At 37.3% G+C, this 7,170-nt stretch overlaps 1 pseudogene; it reads left to right on the forward strand.

Moving 5' to 3' along the window:
- The first annotated feature begins 4,563 nt into the window (after positions 1–4,563).
- LOC125775954 (small nucleolar RNA U3) lies at positions 4,564–4,697 on the forward strand (annotated as a pseudogene).
- The last annotated feature ends 2,473 nt before the right edge of the window (positions 4,698–7,170 follow it).

Consider the following 7,170-nt stretch of genomic DNA (forward strand, 5'->3'; position numbering starts at 1 on the left):
ATCAACACTTCAGTTATGCCGCTATTTTCTTATGCCAAACCTTTTGCAATTTTAAATTGCCTGTCAAGATACCCCCTCCAATAGTTAGCAGGTATGAAAAAAATGTTATAGCTACCCATAGATGTATTGAATCACCAAATTTATTACTTAAGAACGAACTCTGTCCTAAATATAAAAACTTGATCCACAGATGTCGCCTTTTACTTTGGCATCGTTTTGTTTCATGCACGTTTACGCCAATTTAAGGTTTGAATATTCGATACTGCGATGGTAGCGCCATCTATCGGTCAAACATTCCACAATTAACAATTGATTAAAAATGAAAAAATAATTTTAAAAACATTTTCCATTGGACCAAATTGTAAATCTAAACCATTCTCGAACCTCCTTGAACATACACACAAAATTTCATCAGAATCGGTCCATCCGTTTAGGAACAGTTCATATGCAAACACACGGTCAGAAGATTTATATATATAAAGATTGTTCTTAAATTTTCAAACGCGTTTGTAGTTGACCGCCTTTTTTATAGTTCCGTACAAAATTTTGTTCTTACAGTTTAGCAGTTTAGGAAAAAGTCGGATGTAGTTTTGTAACACCCTCTCCTCGATTGAAGGAACACCGGCTTCCGTAAGCAAAGAACTTGTAGGTGACGTCGGAAATGCACGAAGACTTCTGCGAATGGTCATATGATAGGGACCGGATATAAGCTTGATGTTACTTTTAGCACAATTACCGTAAACTGGAAGACCGTAGTCAATTTTTGATAATATAATAGATTTAGTGATGTTTACGAGGGTGGTACTATGAATTAAACTATGTTTGGATGATAGATACTTTACAATATTCAAACGAGAAATTAAACAGTTTCTAATATAGTTACAGTGCGCTTTAAAAGTGTGTTTTCTATCAAAGAATACACCAAGTATTTTAAGTCTATCGACAGTTTCAATAATTGTATTATTGAAACTAAAACTTATACTGTTACAACTGAGTTTTTTGCACATGTGGAATATCTTACACTTTTTGAATGATAATTGGGCTCCTGATAGTTCAGACCAGTCTGAGATATCGGAGAGGATCTCGGAAAAGTGGTTTTTTACAATATTTAGATCTTTTATCTTAGTAAATATAAGAACATCATCAGCATACACTATATGATCAATATGATTATATTTATTCAAAATGTTACTGATAGCATTGAAAGCTATAATAAACAGCGTTACAGAAAGGGGCGATCCTTGTGGGATGTCGTTAGTAAAATTAAAAACCTTAGAATACATATCTGTTGTTACTTTTGGCTCTTAGTCTTCGGTTCATTAAAAAATCTTTAATGAAATTAAAAAATTTTTTCCCGACCTTCCATTTTGTTAGCTGTTCTAATACTATGTGCGCCCCTACTCGATCAAAAGCTTTTTCGAAGTCTAGGCTTATGGTTTTTCGTAGATAGTGCAATCGAAGCGTTATGATCGAATTAAAGAAGGGCATCCATGGTACTATGACCATTTTTGAAGGCGACTTGGTGTTGGCTGATTAGATTATTTTTTAGAGCGAGCCACATAATGCGTTTGGAAATAATTTTTTCGATCACCTTTCCCATACAGGGAATTAAGGATATGGGTCTGTAGCTTGAAATGGATGTATTTGGCTTGTTAGGCTTGAGAATAGGGAGAATAGGAACGACTGTGACCGTTTTCCAAGTTTGTGGATAAACACCTTTATCGAAAATGTTATTATAAAGGTCCAAGAGCCTAGATTTAAGTCCGACTGGAAGATTTTTTAACATGTCGTAAGAAATCCGGTCAAAGCCAGGGGTTTTACCTTTCATTGAGGTGAGTGTTGAATTAAGCTCATCGTATGTTATTGGGAATTCTAGTGTTTTTGCTGTGGGAAATGGATTACAATGGTATGTTGAGTTAAAATATCTCAATTTTTCGGAAACGAAACGTTGGTGAAAGTTTGTGTCGCTGGAGTATTGGGACTAATTTGAGGCAAAATGATGGGTTTATATTATTAGTTAAATTTTCAAAGTTTGAGCGCTTAGCTTCTTTCAATTTTCTCCTAAAGGTGGCATTGGCTTTTTTGTAACTGATGAGATTAGCTGTAGACCGATTTCTCTTGAACATTTCCCAAGCATTTTGTTTAATATTTCTAAAATTTTGGAGATCTGGGTTCCACCACGGGACAACTTTCCTAACAGGGCGGCGCCTAGTGGTTTGGGGATGGCATAATGGGCAGCTGAGCGTATACATTTTTGGATAGAAGAGGCTTCTTTGTTTATGTTGAGGCTGGTTGGATGTTGTAGGTTTAGCCAAACATTGGTATTTTCGCCAGTCAGCTCTTTCCAAAATGAACTTCGGTTTTGGGGAGGTTTTAATGTTAGGTTGTTGTGGAAGAAAAGTTGTCAGAATAGGGAAGTGGTCGCCACAATAGAGATCTTGAGGAGTTTTGCCGGAAAGTTTGGGTGCCAATGAGGCAGAGCTGGCAATGACATCGATATGGATAAGAGTTTGATGCGTGGATAAGTGAGTTGGTTGACCGTCATTCAAAACGACTAGATTGTTGTATAAAATTACGTCTTCAACAGATTTGCTCCTTCTGTTGACGGTGGGTGAGCCCCACATAGGGCTCCAAGCATTTAAATCTCCCAACGGAATGATTGGCGTACTGTAACTGTTCAAGATGTTATTAATAGCAGTGAAATGCTGCTGAGGTGGAATGCACATTGAGATAATGGTGAACTTATAGCTTCAATTTACTTCGATTACTATAGAGGAAATCTCTGAGTTGACAGCAATAAGTTTGTGAGGGATTGACTTTTTAATAAGTACACCTATACCTTGCTTTTTATTAGTGTTAGAAGGCAGGTTGTGAAAGTAGCTGTGAGATTGTTTAGGGGCCTGGGCGGATTTATTGAATGCCACATGAGTTTCTGCAAGAGATATCAAAGATGAGTTATATTCTTTAATTAGAATTTGAAGGTGATCGTAATTATTGTAATAGTCTTTGATATTCCACTGCAAGATGGAGAAAATTTTGGTGAGAACTGAAAGAGCTAAAGCTATTTATTTATTTATTTTTTTTTCTATTGAGTTAGTCATATCAGTATTGGGTGCTAATGAAGAGTTTAATTGTAGAATTAATTTATTTAGAAATTCGGAGGGAAAGAAGTTAGAATGGGTTATATTAATTTCTGTCGGTGAGTTTAAAGTTGCGTTTGGTTGAGTAGAAGAGCTTTCGTGCGTGTTGGTTTCTGAGTAAGTCAAAAGTGATCCTGTCTACGCGTAGATCGCCTTTGCTTTGTACCATGTCCGCAGTGTTCGATATTTTAACTATTTTTTTATGAACTGTTTTTATTCTTTAAAAAATCGTTGGATGTAATTGTTTTGGTCGCGTGGTTGATCTTGCTGTGCCTCGATTCACAGCCGCTGAATATATTTTTTAAACAACAGTATTTACACAGCGTTTAGTTTCGTACTAAAACGGCTTACGTGATCATATAAATGAGGGAATATGAACCTGTCTTACAATTTCTTATTCATTTGCCTATATATTCATATATAATAAGACTTTTACATATATTGCCTGTATTTTATTCATACAGGTCTTACTTGCCTGTATTTTCCTTATACAGGTTTTTTTCCTTGGCTGAGACCACCTTTCTTAGGCTCGTTAATCTTGCCTGCTTTTTTCTTCTTACAGGACTTTCTCTTGCCTGCACTTTCCTTATACAGGTCTTTTCTTTGGCTGAGCCAACTATCCGGCCCGAAGGACAAAAAATGTTTGATTTGTGGTGTCAAACATTGGCCTCAAAAAAAGAATTTGTCATTCCTTACCACTGGTGGGGGGAAATGAAAAGTCCTATTTCGAGGGAGAATATATTCATTTTGATTTTATTGTTAAAATTGTGAACCTTATATACTATTTTAGAGTTCTTACTTATCTAATTAAACATATCTGTGGCAACAAATATTAACGACTTAATTTTATTAAATATTTTAATTCTCCTCTTCATGTTCTAGCACTCAGCCAAATTTCAATTACAAAATGTTATTTTTGATGAAGTTATACGCATTACCATTTTATCTTAAGTCTTTTTAGAAAATAATACATTAGCCACAACATCTTAATTCCACTTAATTTTTGAAGTTATACTTCAAATACGGCGCCGGAAAAGGTTGCGATAGATTCTGGTTGCGCAACCTTCCATATAAAAGTAACGCAAAGTTGCGCAACCTCGCTCCATCCATATGAATGTAACGCAACCTTGTCTGCGAAGATGTGCGAGTAGCAAGCGAAGCGGTGACAATCGTTTGTTCGTTTCTTTCGGCACAGCTCGGCCGACACAACAACACAACACAATGTTCCATGCTTATGCTGTTGTTGTTTTTGTAGAACAATGTTTCAATTTTTGGTTGGTGACATATTCACATGTGTGCGCATATGTATGTTTGTATGCTTGTGCATTATTGAAGTTATACTTCTTTTTCTTTCGTTTGTCTTTCATTTCTGCGAATTCTCAACTATTTTACGTATGTTTTGGTTGAAATACTCTGCGTTGGCATTTCAGAATCACACAGAATCATTTCTGTGGTTTTTGAAACTGACCCACGAGGACGAGGTATATGATTTTATCTGGGAGCGTGAGATTTAAGAAAATCGCTCGCTTACAAGGGATAAAATGACTTCTGAGTGGCGATTTTAATGAATAAATTCACAGAATCATTTCTGTGCTTTTGGAAATCTATACTAATAAATATTTTTTTCTTACTAATAGAAAATAAATTTATCACAGCAATATACATAAACATATACATAATATTGCTGTGATAAATTTAATTTCTATTAGTAAGCAAAAAATTAAAAATAAATTTATTAAGACTATACTTCTCAGGGCATCACAGCAATGTTATGTATATGTATATACATATTATGCATATGTATATGTATATTGCTGTGATAAATTTATTGCGAAAGCAAATGTTCTACAAAGTATGTATATTTCTATACTTAAACAAAATTATTAGAACCATCGTATGTTTCTTGCATGAATAACCAAATCATACTTAAGTCAGCGCAACCTAATTGTCAATGGTGGTGTTGGTGGTAAGCGCTTGGAAGGTCAAGATGCTAACACAGGTCCCAGGTTCGAATCCCGACAGAATAAATTTTTAATTTTTTGCTTTTAACATCGTATACTATACAAATTAGTATTTTTCTTTAATTTAATTTCTATTAGTAAGAAAAATATTTATTTGTATAGTATACGATGTTATCCTATCCTATCCTATCCTATCCTATCTTGTGTATCTGCACATGCTCATATGAGTGTTTTTTTTTATAGTAGGGGGAAGCATCGAAAGCCGGAGTGCGGAACTTTAATCCGCTAAACCTAACCTACTCCCAACTCAGGACTCTCCCACGGAACCACCGATTAAGTATTACTTCGTGGGAGGGACAGGACATTTAAGTCTCCTCTATTATGCGGACTGACGGACGCCTAACTTGTTCAGAAAGTCTCAGTTTTGTCATTATGGATGCTGACGCTTCGCTGACAGCTTTCCAGTTATCAGTCGACTGACACATGAGTGTCGTTAAATTATCGACCGTAAAACTTCCACCGAGTGTGGTTTTTAGTTTTTCCCTTGTATTTGAAAATCGAGGGCAGTTAAAAAATACATGCTCAGAGTCTTCTATATGCTCTGTACATGTCGGACAGTTCGGACTAATGTCATTGTGGAATATGAAAAGGTAACTTCTAAAGCACCCATGCCCACTAAGTATTTGGGTCAGATAAAAGTCTAGGTCCCCATGTCGTCTGTCTATCCACGAGTGGATGTCCGGTATCAGTCGGTGGGTCCAACGCCCTTTGGATGAGGAATTCCACCGCTCCTGCCACATTTTAATGCTTTTATTCCTCTCCTCTGTCTTTACCGATACTGTTTTAGGCGCCGATAGATGATATAAACGCTCGAGTTCATCTCCCTGGATGTCAATGGGCGGCATGCTGGCTAATACTTCAGTAGCGTCGGTAGATGTAGTCCGGAAAGCACTTATTACTCGAATTGCAGAAAGCCTATGCACTGCAATTATTTGTTTAGCATATGCTTTTATATCCATCGCCTGTATCCATACTGGTGCTGCATACAGTATTACGGAGCTCATTGCTTTCGCTATCAGGAATCGCCGGCTGGAACGCACACAGCCTGTATTGGTCATCATTCTCGATAGTGCATTGTAAATTTTGTTTGCTTTACTGGATGAATACTCCAGGTGTTCTCTAAATTTTAATTTAGAATCTAATATTACTCCCAGATACTTCAGTTTCGGCTGCGAAGTAATCTCGCACTCCCCTATGGAGAGCTCTATTTGTTCTTCTACCTTCCTGGTAGATATGAGCAAAACTTCAGTTTTTTGCTCCGCCAGCTCCAGACTCACAGATGAGAACCAATGGCGTAGACCATTTAAGCACTCATTGCATTTGTTTCTTAGGTCGGCTAATTGTTTGGCCACTGCTACCACCATGAGATCGTCCGCATACGCTATTAGTTTCACGTCTGTTGGTTGCTGTCTTTTTAGCACCCCGTCGTACATGAGGTTCCATAATAGTGGGCCTAACACTGACCTTTGGGGTACTCCAGTCGTGATAGAGTAGCTCTTGGTACCTTCGTCTGTATCAAAAAGTAGCCTTCTGTTTTTAAAATAACTCAATATAATGCTTATGAGGTATTCAGGGGCTTGTATTTCATCCAGGGCTTCGATTATGTGTGCCCATTTTGCCGAGTTGAACGCGTTCTTGACATCCAGGGTAATCAGCGCGCAGTACTTTTTTGTGCCACCTTTCCATCTTTTGCCACTTACTGCACATTTCGCAGTATCAACGACTTCTCGTAGTGCGTCAATAGTGGATCTCTTTTTTATAAAGCCGTATTGTCTCTCTGATAATCCGCCGGCTTTCCGGATTGCTAACTCCAGGCGGTTTCTTATTATATTTTCGTACACTTTACCCATTGTGTCGAGCATACACAGTGGTCGGTACGATGAGGGTTCTTCCGGTGGTTTCTTTGGTTTTGGGAGCAGAACCAATCGCTGTATTTTCCATACGTCGGGGAACACCTCTTCCTTTATACACGTGTTGTACATTTTAGCGAACAGTTGGGGTTTTGAGCT

Source organism: Bactrocera dorsalis, chromosome 1 (assembly GCF_023373825.1).
Source record: "Bactrocera dorsalis isolate Fly_Bdor chromosome 1, ASM2337382v1, whole genome shotgun sequence".
NCBI classification, from domain to species: Eukaryota; Metazoa; Arthropoda; class Insecta; order Diptera; family Tephritidae; genus Bactrocera; species Bactrocera dorsalis.